Source organism: Hyperoodon ampullatus (assembly GCF_949752795.1).
Source record: "Hyperoodon ampullatus genome assembly, chromosome: 10".
Lineage (NCBI taxonomy): Eukaryota > Metazoa > Chordata > Mammalia > Artiodactyla > Ziphiidae > Hyperoodon > Hyperoodon ampullatus.
In genome coordinates, this window is record NC_136923.1 from 39068687 (window position 1) to 39090037 (window position 21351).

Genomic DNA, 21351 nt, shown 5'->3' on the forward strand with positions numbered 1-21351 from the left:
AAGGAAATGGGAGCAACTGCTAATGGGTGCAGGTTTCTTTTGGGGTGATGAAAATGTTCAAGAATTAGATAGTGGTGATGGCTGCATAACTCTGTGAATATATTATACTAAATGCCACTTAAACTGTACACTTTAAAACGGTGAATTTTAAGATATGTGGACTATATCTTAATTAAAACAAACAAAACAAAACAAAGCTTTCAGGGATGTAAGACTATTGCCAGAACAAAGACATTCAGTTATTTCATTCCTCTCTCTTTGCCATACCCACTTAACCTGTCCCCACCCCACAGCCTTTCACTGAGTACTCTGCCTCCAGCCTTTTCTCCTCTAACTGTGCATACCACTGCCACACTCATCCTCCTTAGCACACCTCAATTCTTGCCCAAAGCTCTGGTTCCCAATGACCATACATAACTGAAAATTAAGAGAGCTCTAACTAGAAGGGAACATCCGTTTTCCCAACAAAAAGATGGCCAAAAGGCAATTTGACCTTTTTTTTTTTTTAATTTATTTATTTTTGGCTGCATTGGGTCTTTATTTTTGGCTGTAAAAGGCAATTTGACCAACCTTTTTTTTTTTTTTAAAATAAATTTACTTATTTTTGGCTGCATTGGGTCTTCATTGCTGTGTGCGGGCTTTCTCTAGTTGCGGCAAGCGGGGGCTACTCTTGGTTGCGGTGCGCGGGCTTTTTGTCGTGGTGGCTTCTCTTGTTGTGGAGCACGGGCCCCAGGTGCACGGGCTTCAGTAGTTGTGGCACATGGACTCAGGAGTTGTGGCTCGCGGGTTCTAGAGTGCAGGCTCAGTAGTTGTGGCACATGGGATTAGTTGCTCCGTGGCATGTGGGATCTTCCCAGACCAGGGCTTGAACCCATGTCCCCTGTGTTGGCAGGCAGGTTCCCAACCACTGCGCCACCAGGGAAGCCCAATTTGACCAACCGTGAATGAATAAACTTTAGGGATATGAAACAACCAAATGTCTACTTAATTTATTAATTAGTTTTATATATTTAAATTATAAAACAACATGGTCTGAATTACAACTGTACCCCCAATACCTATACACTGGCAGGCATATAAACACAGCAAGGAGCTCAGCAGCTACTGAATGACTGTATCTAGGCAGCAATCAATGAAGTTTAAACTACTAGGTGACAGATTGAGGATACACTCAAAATCCAAGTCCACCAATGGGTATATGTTAACAGGAATGAGTGTACCTATTCACCAAGAGAAGTAACAACTATGAAATAGCCCCAAATGGAAAAAAAAAAACCCCAAAACCCAACCCTCCATGTTCTTTGACACTGGAACCAATGAATAAATTGTGGTATGTTCTTTTTTTTTCTTTAAATATTTGTTTGTTTATTTATTTATTTAATTTTTGGCTACACTGGGTCTTAGTCGCAGCAGGCAGGACCTTTGTTGTGGCATGCAGGATTCTCCGCTGTGGCATGCGGGCTCAGTAGGTGCAGTGCAAGGGCTCTCTAGTTGTGACACGCAGGCTCCAGAGCACATGGGCTCTGTAGTTGTGGCGCACAGGCTCTCTAGTTGTGGCCCGAGTGCTCAGTAGTTATGGCACACGAGCTTAGTTGCCCTGTGGCATGTGGGATCTTAGTTCCCCGACCAGAGATTGAAACCGTGTCCCCTGCATTCGAAAGGGGATTCTTAACCACTGGACTGCCAGGGAAATCCCTATGGTATGTTCTTATACTGAAAGACTGTACAACAATGAAAATGAATACATCCCACTTAAACACAAAATGAATTTTAAAAACAATACTCAGTATAAAAGTCAGGTAGAAGAATTCATCATGTGTGATTCCATATACATAAGGATCAAAAGCAAGTCAAAGGGCTCTACAGAATGACAACTTAGGACAGTGACCACCTCTGGGAAGGGGAGAAAGATTAATGACCAGGAGAGGCTTCTTCATATGGAGCAGCATCCTGTTTTTTAACCTGGGCTGCAGTTACATAGGTTCTTGGACAGAACGTTTGTGTCCACCCCCCTACCCTAATTCATATGTTGAAGCCCTAATCCCCATTGTGATGGTATTTGGAGGTAGGATGTAATTAGGTCATGAGGTTAGAGCCTTCATGAATGAGATTAGTACTCTAAGAGACAAATAAGAGAGAATCTCTCTCTACCATGTGAGGATACACAACAAGGCAGCGATCTGCAAACCAGGAAGAGGGCTCAGGGAAACATACTGGCTGGCACCTTGATCTTGGACTTTCCAGCCTCCAAAACTGTGACAAATTTCTACTTTTTTTTTTTTTTTGTGGTACGCGGGGCTCTCACTGTTGTGGCCTCTCCCGTTGCGAAGCACAGGCTCTGGACGTGCAGGCTCAGCGGCCATGGCTCACAGGCCCAGCCGCTCCGCAGCATGTGGGATCTTCCCGGACCGGGGCATGAATCCGTGTCCCCTGCATCGGCAGGTGGACTTTCAACCACTGCGCCACCAGGGAAGCCCGAAATTTCTACTATTTAAGTACCGTAACCAGTCTATGATATTTTGTTATAGTACCCAAACTAAGACAATAGGTGTATTCAACTTGTGACAATTCACTGAATAGTATGCTTATGATCTCTGCTCTTTACTGTAAGTATGTGATATTTCAAAAAGAAAAGAAGAGAGAGGGAGAAGAAATAATGATTTAGCGACAGTACCCCTTCCATTTGTACACTTCTATTTTATTCAAGCTTTTTACATGCTGCAGTTTTAATCACCAACAGAGCCATTTCAGGTCATCTAGCAGTTCTCTAGAGCACATCACTCATTCATTCATTCATTTATTTATGGCTGCGTTGGGTCTGTTGTTGCGCGCTGGCATTCTCTAGTCGTGGCAAGCGGGGGCTACTCTTCAATGCGGTGCATGGGTTTCTCATCGTGGTGGCTTCTTTTTGTTGTGGAGCAGGGCTCTAGGCACACGGGCTTCAGTAGTTGTGGCTCGCAGGCTCTAGAGCACAGGCTCAGTAGTTGTGGTGCACAGGCTTAGCTGCTCCGTGGCATGTGGGATCTTCCCGGATCAGGGCTTGAACCCGTGTCCCCTGCATTGGCAGGCGGATTCTTAACCACTGCGCCACCAGGGAAGTCCGAGCACATCATTTTTTTAAAATTTATTTTATTGAAGTTTAGTTGATTTACAATGTTGTGTTAATTTCTGCTGTACAGCAAAGTGATTCCATTATACATATATATACATTCTTTTTCATATTCTTTGCCATTATGATTTATCAAGGATATTGAATACTGAGTTCCCTGTGCTATACAGTAGGACCTTGTTGTTTATCCATTCTATACATAACAGTTTGCATTTGCTAAGCCCAAACTCCCAGTCCATCCCTCCCTCTCCCACTCCCCTTCCCCATTGGAAACCACAAGTCTGTCCTCTATGTCTGTGAGTCGGTTTCTGTTTCAAAAACAAGTTCATTTGGGCTTCCCTGGTGGCACAGTGGTTGAGAGTCCGCCTGCCGATGCAGGGGACACAGGTTCGTGCCCCAGTCCGGGAAGATCCCACATGCCGTGGAGTGGCTAGGCCCGTGAGCCATGGCTGCTGAGCCTGCGCGTCCAGAGCCTGTGCTCCGCAACGGGAGAGGCCACAACAGTGAGAGCCCCGCGTACCGCAAAAAAAAAAAAAAAAAAAAAAGTTCATTTGTGTCATATTTTAGATTCCACGTAGAAGTGATATCATATGGTATTTGTCTTTGTCTTTCTGACTTAGTATGATAATCTCTAGGTCCATCCATGTAGCTGCAAATGGCATTATTTCATTCTTTTTTTTATGGCTGAGTAGTATTTCATTATATATATGTACCACATCTTCTTTATCCATTCTTCTGTCAATGGACACTTATTTAGGTTGTTTCCATGTCTTGACTATTGTGAATAGTGCTGCTATGAACATAGCGGTGCATGTATCTTTTTGAATTATAGTTTTATCCAGATATATGCCCGGGTGTAGGATTACTGGATCATATAGCAACTCTAGTTTTTGAGGAACCTGTATACTGTTTTCCATGGTGGCTACGCCAATTTACATTCCCACCAACTGTGTAGGAGGGTTCCCTTTTCTCCACACCCTCTCCAGCATTTGTTATTTGTAGATTTTTTAATGATGGCCATTCTGACCAGTGTGAGGTAGTACCTCATTGTAGTTTTGATTTTCATTTCTCTAATAATTAGTGATGTTGAGCATCTTTTCATGTGCCTGTTAGCCATCTGTATGTCTTTTTTGGAGAAATGTCTATTTAGGTCTTCTGCCCACAAAATGTGGTATATCTTAAGCAAATCTGATGGCAATTAAAATGATGTGCTCTAAAAAGGGAACCATTTGTACAACCTAAGCCCAAGACACACAGATCATGCTGTTTGGAGTTGCTGATAATGCTAATAAATGCTTTATGTAGCAAGTCTTCACTTCAATCAAAACGTGTTGGGAGACTCCCCTGGTGGTCCAGTGGGTAAGACTCTGCACTCCCAATGCAGGGGTCCCAGGTTTGATCCCTGGTTGGGGAACTAGATCCTGCATGTGTGCTGCAACTAAGAGTTCACATGCCACAACTAAGGAGCCCGCCTGCCGCAACTAAGACCCAGCACAACCTAATTAAAAAAAGAGAGAGAGAGAGAAACAGAAACCGACTCACAGACATAAAGAACAGACTTGTGGTTGCCAAGGGGGAAGAGGGGTGGTGGAGTGACAGATTGGGAGTTTGGGATTAGCAGATGCAAACTATTATATATAGAATGGATAAATGACAAGGTCCTACTGTACAGCACAGGGAACTCTATTCAATATCCTGTGATAAACCATAATGGCAAAGAATATGAAAAAGAATGTATATATATGTATAATGGAACAGCAGAAATTAACACAACATTGTAAATCAACTAAACTTCAATAAAATAAATTTTAAGAAGATATACCACATTTTGAATCTGTGAATAATGTTATTGTGGGGAAGTTTATCGTAAGCCAGGAGTACTTTTTGGCATGAAACTACAATAGTCAATTGTTTGAATGGTTCTGTAAGTGAATTTGAATACTTGTTTTATTAAATATGTTATCCAACTTTTTATTTTTGAGATTATAACCCTGGAATAATCACCAAAACTGTGTTAAATTTCTTTGCCTGCTTAAAAAAAAAAAGGATTCTCTTTTCTGAGGGATAAAGTTTCGGGAAACCCCATGTCATATTCAGGTAATATACCTATTTTCAACATTTCAAAAAGTCTAATAGATATCCCTTAAGACTAGACAGGGTAACTAAATGTCCTATTTTTTTCACTTTTAGCTGAATATTCATCAGGAACCAACAATTTACAAAAGAAATACAAATAACTAGTAATCAAATGTAAAAACATTCTATTTCACTAATAACCTAAGACAGAAAATTAAATCACTCCCTTCTTTGCTATACGGGCAACATTTTTTTTAAAATTATGAAATATTTCAAACACACAGAAGGTTAGAGAACACAATAACACACATCCATGTACCACCACTCAATAAAAATATTTTGTTATTAACACTTGGCACCCGTTGGGATGCAGGGAAGACAGGTACTCTCAAACACTGTTGGTAAAAAATAAATCGGGAAATTTCTGGATGGCAATTTGACTATATTTATTAAGTCATAAAATATGCTTACCTCTTAATCTGGCAAGTCTACCTGGAGGAATTAACTTAAAGAAGTAATTAAGGATGTATGACTATTTAGCTACAAGGAGATTGATCATAGCATTCTTTAATAAAATAAAGAAACAATCTCAAAATATCAAATGAAGAACTCGTTAAATCATGGTAATCTATACTATGGAGCATTACAGAGCCATTAAAAGTGATATGATAAAAATGTTTTTAATGACAAGGAAATATGCCCACAATACTTGAAGAGAAAAGGTTATAAAATCATGTATACAAGATTATCCTACTTTGTAAATACAAAGGTTATGGATGATATGTACATAGGAAAATTTGGAAGGGTACACATCAAAATAACAGCAATAATCTATTCAATGTTTATAGACTATTTCATCCAAAAATAGAAGAATACACATTCTTCTCAAGCTCAGATGGAACATTCACTAACACAGACAACATTCTGGGCCAAAAAACACACCTTATCACATTTAAAATAGAAATTATAAAATGTATGTTCTCAGACCACAACATAATAAAACTAGAAATCAATAACAGAAAGACAGCTGTAAAATCGCCAAATACTTGGAGATTAAACAACACATTTCTAAATAACACATGGATCAAAGAAGAAATTTCTCAAGAGAACTTTTTTTTTTAATCTGAAACTAAATGAAGCTGAAAACACAACTTGTTGAAATTTGTGGGATGCAGGGAAAGCAGTGCTCAGAAAGGAAATTTATAGCACTGAATGCACATAATAGAAAAAATGAAGATCTAAACTCAATAATCTAAACCTCCACCTTAGAAAACTATAAAAAGAAGAGTAAGTTAAATCCAAAAAAAAAGCAAAAGAAATGATAAAAATAAGCACAGAAATCAATGATACCGAAAACAGAGAATTCATAGAGAAATATCAATGAAACTAAAAGTTAGGTTTTTAAAAATATCAATAAAATGGATAAACATCTAACCAGGCTAACTATAAAAAAGAAAGATACAAATTACTAATAGCAAAAATGAAATAGGGGCCATCAGTACTGATTTCATGGACAATAAAAGGATAACAAAGGAATATTATGAACAATTCCATGCCCACAAATTTGATAACCCTGATGAATAGGAGCAATTCTTAGAAAAACACAACCTGTTAAAACTCACACAAGAAGAAAAAGACAATCTGTATAGGCCTCTATCTATTAATGAAATTGGATCAATAATAATCTTCCAAAACTGAAAGCACCAGGCCCCGATGAGTTCACTGATGAAGCCTACCAAACATTTAAGGAATTAATACTAATTTTCTACAGTATCTTCCAGAAGACAGAAGTAGAGGACACATTTCCTAACTCATTCTATGAGGCAGACATCACCCTAATACTAAAACCAGACAAAGATACTACATGAAAAGAACCAATATCTCCCATGAAGGTAGATGTAAAAATCCTCAACAAAGTATTAGCAAAGCAAATCCAACAATGTATGAAAAGAATTATATGCCATAACCAACTGGAATTTATTCCAGGTATGCAATGCAAGGTTGATTCAACTTCGAAAAATCAATTAATATAATCCATCACATCAACAGGCTAAAAAAAAAAAAAGAATTACAAGGTCATATCAATAGAAGCAGAAAAAGCATTTACAAAATCCAACAGCCATTCATGATAAAAACTCTCAGCAAACTAGAATAGATGGGAACCTCTTCTACTTGCTAAAGAACAATGGGGGTGGAGGGGGGTGGGGCAGAACCCTAGAGCTGGCAAATAAGCTTATGAAAAGATGCTCACGTTCTGTCATCAGAGAAGTACAAATTAAAATGAGATACCATTACATAGCTATTAGAATGTCCAAAATACTGAATACTGACATCAAATGCTGGTGAGGATGTGGAGCAATAGGAATTCTCATTCACTGCTGGTGGGAATGCAAAATGCTACAGCCACTTTGGAAGACAGTTTCGCAGTTTCTTACAAAACTAAACATACTCTTACCATGAAATCCAGGAATTGCACTCCTCAGTATTACCCAAATAAATGGAAAACTTATGCCCATACAAAAACCTACACATGGATGTATCCTATAGCAGCTTTATTCATAACTGCCAAAACTCAGAAGCAACTAAGTTGCCCTTTAGGTGAATGAATAAACAAACTGTGGTACATTCAGACAATAAAGTATTATTCAGAGCTTTAAAAAAAAAAAAGTGCTATCAAAACACAAAAAGACACGGAGGAAACTTAAATCCATATTACTAAGTGAAAGAAGACAATTACTAGCAAGTGCATACTACTATGTGAAAGAAACCAATCTGCAAAAAGCTACATACTGTATGATTCCAACTACATGAGATTCTGGAACAAACTATGGAGACAGTAAAAAGAAAATGGTCGCTAGGGGTTTGCAACCCAGCAACCATTGAGGAAAGGATGAACAGATAAAGCACAGAGGGTTTTTAGGGCAATAAAACAACTCTGCATGTACTATAATGGTTGATATATGTCATTATCAATTTGTCCAAACTCACAAATCTACAACACCAAGAGTGAACCCTCATGTAAACTATGGACTTCGAGTTGATAATGATGTATCAATGTTGTTTCACTGATTGTAATAAGTGTACCACAGTGAATGGTGAAGGAGGCTGTGGGTGTGCTGTTGGAGGTGGGATGCTCAATTTTTTTGTGAGCCTAAAACTGCTCTAAAAAACAAAGTCTATTTAAAAGGAGAAAAGAAAAAGTCCATTAATTTATTTTTTTTTTAAAAAGCAATATAGGGCTCCCCTAGTGGCACTGTGGTTAAGAATCCGCCTGCCAGTGCAGGGGACACAGGTTCGAGCCCTGGTCCAGGAAGATCCCACATGCCGCAGAGCAACTAAGCCCGTGCGCCACAACTACTGAGCCTGCGTGCCTAGAGCCCGTACTCCCCAACAAGAGAAGCCACCACAATAAGAAGCCTGCACACCGCAACGAAAAGTGGCCCCTACTCGCCGCAACTAAAGAAAGCCCACGTGCAGCAACGAAGACCCAATGCAGCCAAAAATAAATAAATAAAAAGCAATATAGAGATCACTGGAGATACTAACCCTTTTCTTTTAACCTGTGTTTTCTACTTTTTCTACAGTAAAATGAGTAACAACCACAAAGAAGAGTGGGTGAGGTGGTGAAGAATCACCCTAACTAACTTCGGGAAACAGTATTTTGACTATATACTCTCAGGCTAAAGACAAAAAGAACTGTACCCAAATACTGGATTCTAGTTTTTCACAGGGGGATGAATTAACAATCTGAAACTACTTTATGTATACTCTGGGATTGAGCAAATAAGTAAACATATTGTGGATAATGAAAGCCAGGATTTTTACTATTAGCAAAAAGAATTACAAATAAGGAATGAGGTAAAGCTAGAATGAACTCTGTGATATTGGATTGGAATTGGAATTTATAACATCATGAAATCATGGTTTTTAATATATATACACAGATAGATATAAAAATGCATATGTGTGTATACCCCATATTTTTTAGTTCTATTCACTACATAAAATAAGGGAGATGGGATGGTTCATCCTTATAGTAGAATTCTAACAAATGTGTAAGAAATGATGGAAATAGAAAATTGCCCTTAGACAAAAACCCACAGTAGTAACTTTACATGCAAAAGCTATCAACAGATGCTAAAATTATTAAGTGAGAAAGGCATGCTGAGAAATAGGATATTTATAATCTCAAAGTATGCCCCCACAAAATACTTATTATAATTAATTAGTAAGTTAATTATACCTAAAATAGTAACTTTACAGTGGTGAAACCTGACAAACACCACCTTAACCAAGTGGTCTAAGTTAATATCACTAGTAACAGGACAAAACCATGTGCTACCTGATGATATATAAGGAAAGACACACATCACTCCTGGGGTATTCTTGCCAAAAAATGCATAACCTGAATTTAATCACAAGGAAACAGACAAATTCAAACAGAGAAATGTCCTACAAAATAACTGCCAGTACTTTTCTAAAGTGTCGAGGCCATGAAAGACAAAGAAAGACTGAGGAGTGTCACAGAGAATAAAAGGAGATATCACAACTCAATACAACATATGATCCTGGCTTGCATACTAAACCAGAGAAACGACATTTGCGGACAACTGGCAAAATCTGAAAAGTTATGTATATTAGATAATATTATATCTATGTTAACTTAATGATTATGAAATGTTGAAGAGTATTGGTATTCTTTCCACTACTTTGTACCCCCTTGAAAGACTGAGATTATTTCAAAATGTAAAGTTTTAAAAATTAAAAAATTTTAAACAGCCTCACCCCACTAGACCATAAGGAGACATGTCCATTTTTTCATTAATAAATGTATACCACTTAGTCCAAGGTCTTACACATAGAAGTGCTCAGTATTCACCATGTTAACAAAAGTTAAAATGAGTTGTTTCTGATATATCCAACATGATTCCAGACAGACCAACCAGTTTTGCACAGGAGGGTATGTCCCATTTACAGTAAAATGCTATTATATTAAGGTAAAATATACGCATTTTTACCTTGAGTTGAAACTCTATAACTAGTTCAACATGCTGGCTCCAGTTATAAGGCTCTGTGAAACCTTCTTCCAAAATAAAGCCAAATGAAAAGATATTCATTTGGCTTCCAATATTTGATACACTATAACCAAGGGCTATGAAAATCAGCACCCATATTTTAAATACTCCCTGGAAAACTGATATGTGAAATACAATCTGTTTAGGGAATTCTCAACTTGTTTCCCTAGCAACTGCTATCAAATGTGCATGATCTGCTGACCCTCAAGCCCCATATCCAGCTGGTATGTCTGCTGGATAACAGAATTATCTTAGTCATTTCTCAGACTGATTTTAAAAATCATCTTTCGGGGGGAGTTCTCTGGTGGCCTAGTGGTTAGGAGTTGGAGCTTTCACTGCCAAGCCCAGGTTCAATCCCTCGTAGGGGAACTAAGATCCTGCAAGGTGCGTGGCATGGCCAAAACAAAAAACCAAAAAAAAAACCACCAAAACCCAAAACCCTTTGGTTCTTTAAAGAACTTATTCTGGGCAATATATCAAGTTGGTCTCATTCTGAAGCTCCTACTCCAAGGGCACAGGTTAGACTTGTGACTGGCAGTCTGGAGGGTGGGCAGGAGCCATGCCTGCACTCTATCACTACACTGTTAACCCCACCCACCATTCCCCATTCTGTTAGGACCAGGAGGAAGGTAAAGAGAAAGGTGATTCATTAAAAGTCAACCCATGGCAAGTTGGGTCATCCTCTCTATGGCTAACCATAACTCCCGTCCCCTTATACCAGGATTTCTCAAACTTGGCACTGTTTAAATTTTGGGCCAGATAATACACTACAGGGGCTGTCCTGTGTGTTGTAGGATGTTTAGCAGCATCCCTGGCCTCTACTCACTAGTGCCAGTAGTGACAACCGAAAATGTCTCTGGATATTGCCAAATGTCCAGTGGCTGGGGAGGGGAGAAAAGGATATCCAAACTGCCTTCCCCCCGCCCTCTCCCCACTGTTAAGAACCACTGTATTACAAAAAAACATCAGGCCAGGGGATGTAAGCTTGCTTCGCCTTTCCCCTGGCCGCTGTTGCTTCTTGGTCTAATGCTAGCTAGCACACAAGTCCTTCTTTGTGTATCAGGCATCCAAATGCCAGCTCTCTCACGGGGGAAAACATTTGTTGGGTTTTTTTTAAGCCCCACAAAAACCTTACAGTGTGCAGGAGTGGGAGATTTGAATCTGGTCCTATTTCCCATCCTCCAACCCCAACCCCCAACCTCAGCTCTGCCCAGCAGGGGACCGACCCTCTTGGGAGCGCTGACAAGATAGCTTAAGCCCTCATCACTTTACAAAGCATCCACTCAACCCACCAGAAATTTACTTACTTTCCCCAACCAAAGAGTATCTCCAACCACCAAGGGAGGGGGTATGATGGGAAGACAAGTTAAATGATGCCTCTTCAAGAGAAGGAATCATTCAAAAATCTCTGCATTTGTTAAGACTCCCCCTCCCGGGTTTCTCTCCTGGCCCTTGCACCCCTCCACAAGGTGATTTAGCATCCTGAGCGAGGAACTGAGGCCTGAATCGCTTGGCATCCCCCAGCTTCCGTAGGGCCATGGCTGCATGTGCTGTCGCTGTGTTTCTGTTTTTGTTTTTTTGTTTTTTTTAACTGGGTTTGGGGTTTGATTTTTATTTCTCTGGGGGCTTTATTTTTCTTGGCAAATACTAAAGATCTCGTCAGTGTAATTTCTGTGGTTTCTATTCAGCTTGGGTTTCATGTTTTAAAATAAACGAATTAAAAAAAACAAACAAAAAAACACTAATGTGGTAAAATGTTAACATTTGGGGAATGTGGGTGCAAAGCACATAGGAAGTCTTTGTACTGTTTTTACAACTTTTCTTTAAGTCTGAAATCACTTTATGGTTGCACGACTTGGTAAATTTACTAAAAATCACTGAATTATATACTTAAAATGGGTGAATCTTATGATACTTAAATTATCGTAATAATTTTTTTTCTTTAAAAAAAAAGAACCTCTGTGTCCCTCTGGTACTAGAGGTCAAAGATGACAGCTACAGTGTCAATACTGCTGAAAAGGGACTTCTCTGGTGTCACAGTGGTTGAGAATCTGCCTGTCAATGCAGGGGACATGGGTTCGATCCCTGGTCTGGGAAGATCCCACATACCGTGGAGCAACTAAGCCCACGCGCCAGAACTACTGAGCCTGCACTCTAGAGCCCACGTGCCACAACTACTGAAGCCCTCACTCTTAAGAGTCTGTGCTCTGTAACAAGAGAAGCCACCGCAATGAGAAGCCAGCGCACCACAACAAAGAGTAGCCCCACTCGCGCAGCAACAAAGACCCAATGCAGCCTCCCCCCAAAAAAAGAATTAAAAAAAAAAATACTGCCGAAAAGAAGCCTCTGAGAAAGATACAGGGAGGGAACCTCCCTCAGCAGTGATTTGGTCTTCTCTACCCACATTCCAGTTTTGAACTTTGGTTAACAATTCCAGGAAACCAGGAAAGATCCATGTTGGTACCTACAAAGCATTCGGTTACAGGAATGTTGTCTCTGTTAAAAAAAAAAAAAAGGCCAAGGATTTCCCAGCGGCACTTTCATTTTAAATCTATCAATACTTCAAAATAGTCCTTTCCTTTATTTCTTTTTTCCTTCTTTTTTTTCTTTTTTTTGGCTGCGCCGCGAGGCTTGTGGGATCTTAGTTCCCCAACCAGGGATCAAACCCAGGTCCTCAGCAATGAAATCGCTGAGTCCTAACCAACTAGATGGCCAGGGAATTCCCCTTTCCTTTCTTTCTTTCTTTCTTTTCTTTTCTTTTTTTTTTTTTTTTTGCGGTACGCGCGCCTCTCACTGCTGTGGCCTCTCCCGTTGCGGAGCACAGGCTCCAGACGCGCAGGCTCAGCGGCCATGGCTCATGGGCCCAGCCGCTCCGCGGCATGTGGGATCTTCCCGGACCGGGGCACAGACCCGTGTCCCCTGCATTGGCAGGCGGACTCTCAACCATTGTGCCACCAGGGAAGCCCCTCTTTCCTTTATTTCTAACTGTGTGGATACTAAAACAGAAAGCCCACTCTGTACTGAGCAACTACTGTGCACTACTGAGCAACTACTGTGCAACTACTGAGCAATTACTGTGTTGAGCAACTACTGTGCACAAGATACGTGGCCACTTCAAATGTGGCTTGTTACCAATATCAGCCATCACCTTTCAGACATTTAGTTTAAATGTTCTTCTGTGGCATGTAGATACCATTAACAAAGAAATTCTTCAGACATTTTACGATCAAAGCTTTAAATCTCTAGCTTCCAGACAAACTGACATACCACCTTCTTTTCTGTAAGTGAATCTGTACTTTATTTTAGACCCGAATTCATTCCCGTCAGGCTGGGATCCTGAACTAAATTCCATGCTAAGTTTAAAGACTTTTTTTTAAAACTCGAGATACAGTTCACATACCATAAAATTCACTCTTTTATAGTACTCTGTACAATTCAGTGGGTTTTAGTATATTCACAAGGTTGGTCAACCATCATCACCAACTAATACTAGAACATTTTTACCACCTCAGAAAGAGGCCCTATTATCTATTAGCAGTCACTCACTATTCCCTCTTGCTTTCCCCCTCTCTATAAGAACCTGGTAACCAATTATCTACTTTCTGTGATAGACCTCTTTTTCTCTTTATATTTTCCTTTGGAAACAGCGTTCATACAGATTAAATAGATTAAATACAAATTTCACTTGGTCACAGATTTTGGTAAAATATGTATCATTAGTATACAACATCAGCATTACTAATCTCACCATGAGAGATTAAAGATAATTATTTTTTAATAAATTTATTTATTTATTTTTGGCCGCGTCAGGTGTTCATTGCCGCGCACGGGCTTTCTCTAGCTGTGGCAAGCAGGGGCTATTCTTCGTTGTGGTGCCGGCTTCTCATTGTGGTTGCTTCTCTTGTTGTGGAGCACAGACTCTAGGCACATGGGCTTCAGTAGCTGTGGCACGCGGGCTTGGTAGTTGTGGCTCGCGGGCTCTAGGGTGCAGGCTCAGTAGCTGTGGCACACAGGCTTAGTTGCTCCACGGCATGTGGGATCTTCCCGGATCAGGGCTTGAACCCGTTTTCCCCTGCATTGGCAGGTGGATTCTTTTCTTTTTTTTTTTTTGCGGTACGCGGGCCTCTCACTGTTGTGGCTTCTCCCGTTGCGGAGCACAGGCTCAGCGGCCATGGCTCACGGGCCCAGCCACTCCACGGCACGTGGGATCTTCCCGGACTGGGGCACGAACCCGTGTCCCCTGCATCGGCAGGCGGACTCTCAACCACTGTGCCACCAGGGAAGCCCGCAGGCGGATTCTTAACCACTGTGCCACCAGGGAAGTCCCAAAGATAATTATTAATCTAGATAAGCTTATCCATGATTATCAAAGTCATACCATCAATACTCTTAACAAGAAATATGTACATATATATAATACATATTACATAGACACGTATTTATGTATCTAGCTCACATACAAATGAGCTAGAGGGTGGAATGACAACATCTGAACAATTAGCCCTGTGGAGAACAGGACACAAAGACACATGATAACCTCCAAGTTCAACTTGAATGGAGAAGACACCCAATAAACATTCAATGCCACCTGTGGCCTAAGTGAATTCTGTGACAGAACTACCAGCAATGCTAGATTCAGAAACAAGGCTCTCCATCGTATGAGTGCTGGAATGGCCATGATTGTCTGCCCTCACATGCCTGGATGCCTGTGCACTCATCCCTCAGACACTGTCAAGACAGGTGCTACCCAGCCTCTTTCACTTTCAGTCCAGACACCCCAAGTTTCATGGGAGAGACGCTGTGCAACAGCACCACGTGAAATGGCTGTCAAAGATCTAGCTGCCACCCAAAGCACTGCCTCCACTTTTCAGGCATCTCTGAGTCCCAAGAGGTAGATAAGCAGCCAAGAAAAAGGAAGGCAACCAAATAGAGTCCAGTGTTATAGAATCACCCTGTACTACTGAGTATATACCATATGCTAGCTGCCATACCAAGCACTTCACATACATTACATACTTTAATCTCACAATTGCTCTGAGGTAGGTACTGTGATTATCCCTCCATTTTATAGATGAGGAAACTGAGCTTCAGAAGTTACAAGAGCTAGGAACTGATGAAGCTGGAATCTTAAACCTGTCTGTGCTCCTAACACTATACTGTCTGGAGGTATACAAAGTCATAAACTAAAGTTATAACCAAGACCACAAAGGGAACTGTGCCTTTGTATAACCCCTGAACTAGTTAATTAGAATTATACAAATTCTGCTTGTTTTTTTTCAATAACTGTCTGTAATCAAGTTCCAAAATTAGCACTTTGCACAATCTCATTTTTATAAAAAGTCAAACATTAACTAAAAATACAAGCTGGGCGCCTCCCTGGTGGCACACTGGTTAAGAATCCACCTGCCAATGCAGGGGACACGGGTTCGAGACCTGGTCTGGGAAGACTACACATGTTGCAGAGCAACTAAGTCCGTGCACCACAACTACTGAGCCTGTGCTCTAGAGCTCGCAAGCCACAACTACTGAGCCTGAGTGCTGCAACTGTTGAAGCATGCATGCCTAGAGCCCATGCTCCGCAACAAGAGAAGCCACTGCAATGAGAAGCCCACGCACCGCAACGAAGAGTAGCCCCGGCTTGCTGCAACTAAAGAAAGCCCACGTGCAGCAACGAAGACCCAACACAGCCAAAAATTAATTAATTAATTAATTTAAAAAAAACAAGCTGAAAGAAATATGGCAACAACAAAGCACAAGGTTAAAATATACAGGCACATGCCCAATTTAGAACAAATTAGGAACTAAATTTCTTCCATCCACAGAAATGAACCATGTGTAACAAAAATAATCATAAACCTCATCATAGGAGACACATTGGAAATTTCCCTTAAAACTGCCAAATGATAAATGTTTACTTTTCAAATTCAAGAAAACTAAACTGACTCCAGTTTAGAGTACCTTCTACAATTATTGGAAAAATACTGAGATAGGCAACGCCAGTGGCTAGTTACCAGAGTTTAGGGTTTTAAGGTCACAGGCTAGATTCCCAGCGTGGTCTAACCATACTCCATGCCCCACATGTGGTATGTCTCTTGCACTTCCCCTTGAGAAAATTTAAGATTTGATCACTGAGGCAGGAGAAACACCTAGAGAGACCTGATAATCAGTCCCAACCAACAGGCTAAATAAGAAGTATTGTTGATGTAAAAATAATCCCCTGGACACTGCCACCAAATCCTTTTTTAACCATATACTCCATGAAGCCAAAACTGGAGCTGCTATAATTTAGGACTTTCTTGTCCAGTCAGATTAGAAGTTGTGTGTTAATAACAAATAAACACTCAATGTTCACTGCGTGCCAGGCCCAGTTCTAATCACCTTACATGCATTAACTCTTTAATCCCTAGAAGTATGAGAAGACATTGAGACACAGAGATGTTATGTTATGCCACTTGCCCAAGTTACATAGTAGAAGGTTACAGAGCTGAGAAGCAACCCCGAGTAGTCTGCCTCCAGAGTCCATGTATTTACCTACTGAGCTAGTTGGATGGAGATCAGAGTCCATATATTTAACTACTATGATATATTGCCTGGTGCCCAGCCAAGACTCAATCACCAGACAGATAACCAAACTGCATAATCAGATCATCAATCCTTAAAATCATTTGTTAAAAATATTTTATTTATTTATTTATTTGGTTGGTTGTGCCGGGTCTTAGTTGCAGCAGGCGGGCTCCTTAGTTGTGGCATGCAAACTCTTAGTTGCAGCATGCATGTGGGATCTAGTTCCCTGACCCAGTATTGAATCTGGGCCCCCAGCACTGGGAGCTCAGAGTCTCAACCACTGCGACACCACGGAAGTCCCCCTTAAAATCATTTTTAATTCTCCAGAATACCCCAACTCTCCGGAGAGTGAGAATCTTCAATAATTGTTGATTTACACACATTTTAGAATTCATTTTCCTTTCTGTTTGCCACCAATACCTCTACTGAGGGCACTCAGGAGAGGGTACTGAAATTGAAATTTCCAAAAAGAATGGCATGACTCAAGCCACAAGTTATACAGCTGAGCTCTGGCCAGGATGCCACATTCTCTTCAGTGAAGTAGTTTTAGGGTGAGGGTTTAGGCAATGCCACAGCCTTGCAGGAATTTATAAAGATTATTTTTTTTTGTTACTTGGAAAGCACACAATTCAAGTACTGAAATGTTTCATACAACATTGCTAACAACTTAAATAAGATTCCAAGAAACTGAGTCTCAGCTCATTTTTTCCATCATGGCCTCAACAAAGTCTTCCCATCCCCCAAAACATAAGCGTTCCCTATTCATCTCATTTTAATCACAAGGACAGATCCCATTTAAGATTTGGCTTCCTTCACATACCTTCAGAAATACCCTGGCCATCCTGTTATCTTCAAAAACTCAAACTCTCTTAAGTTTGTTGACACAAAAAAACATTATTTCATAAAACTTCATGTATTCTACAGTCTTCATCCCACATACTAGAAAAAGCCAGTGTCTGAAGGAATTTTCACGTTAGGTGATAACAGCATCATTTTCCCTTGCACTTTATAAAGTCAGGCTGATTCTGTCATGTAGCCAAGTCATCTTTAGATAAAGAAGGTCACTGATGCTAATAAAGTTGAGTAAAAACTACAGAGAAATGAATTATTCTCCCAGAGCCCTTTTATAAGGGCACTTTAGTGACTATTTGGTCAAACAGAAATAGGCAACAAACATCATACCTGCAAATTTGAGAAAATAAAATCCTGCAGACCAAATGACAACAGTTTGAGAGAACTAGCACAACTGGGCAACCACTGAGAGATATTCTAACACAATGCTTCTTACTCCCTCCCCAAGTCCCAGTGCAATGGCACACAAAGAGAAAGGAGATAATAGTCATTCTCAATCCTCAGGGACTTGGACAAGAAAGCAAGCCAAGGGTATATGACACTGCTAGAAATACCTTTCCCAGGAAGGGATAGAATAAAAGGTTCTGCATCTCAGTGTTTGCTGGCTTTCTACTTCTCCTAGACAGAGATGGTGAAGGTATGAGCTGACAGACCTCTGTAGGAAATTACTTTCCCAGACAGACAGCTGCTGGCTAAGTGATGCCCTGATGAGTCCCCTTGGCCACCATGCTCAGTACTGCTGCAGAGCATCCTACTAGTTTGATGTCTCCATTAAGGCACTGGGAAAGGGCTAGTGGGGCCTTAGTTATCATCCTGAACAACCTCATTATGCACACATACCCCACAATATCTGACAAAGCAAGCTGGCAGAAGGCTCCTTTATTCCCTTCCCCAGACTTATAAGTATCAGTCAATGATAAATAAAAGACACTTCACATCAAGAGTCAGGATAGTGAAGAGTTATAAAAATCTCAACCCAAAGCATTTCATAGAACCCTCCTCAGAAGCATATACACAGACTACTCAAAGGTGCCCTGTAGATGGTGACTCAGAATTCATACTAATTTGGTCTATAAGTAAAACTTGGAAGGAAGGAGAATGGGTGAATAGACATCTTCCACAAACACTTGCACCTTACTCCAAGGAGTAAGGACTTCTTCCCTCACATTCTTATGTCTCTCATAAGATTTTAAACTGCTGTGTTATTGGGAGCTTGATCCACATCCATTTCCTTAAGGAAAATCCAGATATAAAAATTTTTTCCCGGAATTATGATTGGAAATTACTTGACATGAAGAAGAGGAAGAGGAGGAGGAGGAGACGACTGTCTAATTTCAAATGCTTACTAGGTATCAGATGCTATGCTAAGTGTTCTGTATACATTATGCACCAAGAGTCACTACTCAAATTCTGTGTTATTCTTCAAGAAGTTTCCCTAACCACCTCATCTAAAACTGCCCTCATATGCATTCTCTCAATACCCTGCTTCATTATCTTTACAGCACTTAGCATTATCATATATATATATATATTTTTTTTTTTTTTGGCAGTACGCGGGCCTCTCACTGTTGCGGCCTCTCTTGTTGCGGAGCACAGCCTCCGGACGCGCAGGCTCAGTGGCCATGGCTCACGGGCCCAGCCGCTCCGCGGCATGTGGGATCTTCCCGGACCAGGGCACGAACCCGTGTCCCCTGCATCGGCAGGCGGACTCTCAGCCACTGCGCCACCAGGGAAGCCCTATCATATATTATTTTAAATTTGTCTAATTGCTTATGCTCTGACTTCTATTACTAAAACAGAAGTTATATAATCTGTCTCATTTACTGCAGCATCTCCAGCATCCAAAAAGGTGCCTAGTACACAGCAGGCACTCGTGAACGCACAATCTCGTTTAATCCACTCCAGGGTCCCATGAGGTACTGGTAACAGAGGGAACTGAGGCCAAGGGAGGTTAAGAAATTTGCCAGAGACAACCCAGCTAGGAAGTAACATCTGACTATAGAACCTACACTCCTCTTTTCTATGCTATACTACCTAATTACAAAAATCCCCCTGAATATTCCATTCTCAAAATTTTTCTCATCAGAATGATTTGTACACATCTGAGCTGTGGTAAAGGTTATTAGAAGAATACTGACTGGGTCATGAAGTCTATGCAGTTCAGCGAGAGGATTCTATTGCATGGCAGTGTTAGCAGTGTGACCTCTGTCCCATGGCTAGGGGAAGAATAAAAATCTAGGAAATGGGTTTGACTGAATAAGGATATGGTGATGTCTTATTAACAAATAACTCCAGTCAATACTGGAAATGTTATTGGACAGAATTTGGAGTTTATCTGAGAGAACACTCTATGGAATCCATGAGTACCACATAATCTCTGTCACCTTTCTTAGTATGAGATTATAAGGTCCTAGAAGACAGAGGCTATCTCGTACTTGCTCTCCTGCACAGAGTGACATATGCAAGAGCATGGTTACCCATCAAAACATTCTATTTCACATCTAGAAAAATTCTGGCCTTGCTCCTGCTTTATTCTGGTGTCCCATTCACTGGGCAAAGGTCATTCATGAGGGATCTGGGAGTCCTAAGAGTGTTCAAAGAATGGGTGGGAAGGGTAAGGGGAGATATGTCTATAGGCCACACCCCCTTGACACTGCTTGTGTAAATGAACATTTTTCTAGATGTACCTCTAACAGAAATCCAGCATAAGGATAATCTTTATTTTTAAAGAAGGCTGCCCTAGTTCTATTTGACATTACTCTTTAGGAGGCTGGATACTTTAGATAGGATTTTTGGGGGGATAGAAGGAAGAGGCAGTTAAGACACAATATGGTTATTTTTAAGATTAAATAGCTCTGATAAAAAGCAATATCCCTCTAGGAGAAACATACAGTTGGGAGAATGGCACTAAAGAAATGGCATCTCCCATGACTCCCCATTTATGTTTCTACCACTCACAATATTCTTTAGTACAGTGGCAAAGGATTTAAAGATTACTCACTGATAAAAACAAGATGCTTATGAATTAAATGAATGTTCTCAAATTAGGACAGATTGTTAGAATGGAATCAACCATAAGCATACAGACTAGGACTTTTATTCCTCTCTCCAAATATTGGCAGATAGCATTTTCTGACACATAATTAGTATCTGTTAAATGACAGACTCAATGAGGGACACTGAACAAATCAGGCAACAAGAACTCTGTCAAGGGGATATGGTCCTAATGCAGTCATTTTCTCAGGATCTAACAGTATTTATACTACTAACAATAGGAATGGATACATCAAGTTTCCTCTGATTACTTCTTGACCCCAGAGGATTTACAGCATGTCATCTCCATTGCCATAAAGGGGGAACATGGTCAAAGAAGGGAAAAAGTTAAGTGTGATGAGCCATGCTGAATGGAACAAAGCTGATGAAAGGGCATTAGGCTATGAAAGAGGAACAGTTCTCATGCAATACTACTCTTCTCTGGCAGAGCCTTCTTTTAAGATTCTGGGTGCATCGCAATCACAATGTTAAGCACAGGCAGTGGGCACATAGAAATCAAACTGTATCACTAAGCTTCTTTCTCCCACTTTACAGATGGAGGAACTAACACACCACAAAGAAAGCAACTTTTCCCAAGGAAACACGATGACAAGGATTCTATCCATTTCATAATTCCTCCCA

At 40.5% G+C, this 21351-nt stretch overlaps 1 protein-coding gene across 1 annotated transcript in view; it reads right to left on the reverse strand.

The window, feature by feature from the left end:
* RBM6 (RNA binding motif protein 6) overlaps window positions 1-21351 on the reverse strand; it is an 88186-nt gene that overhangs the window by 37662 nt on the left and 29173 nt on the right. The window lies entirely within an intron of this gene.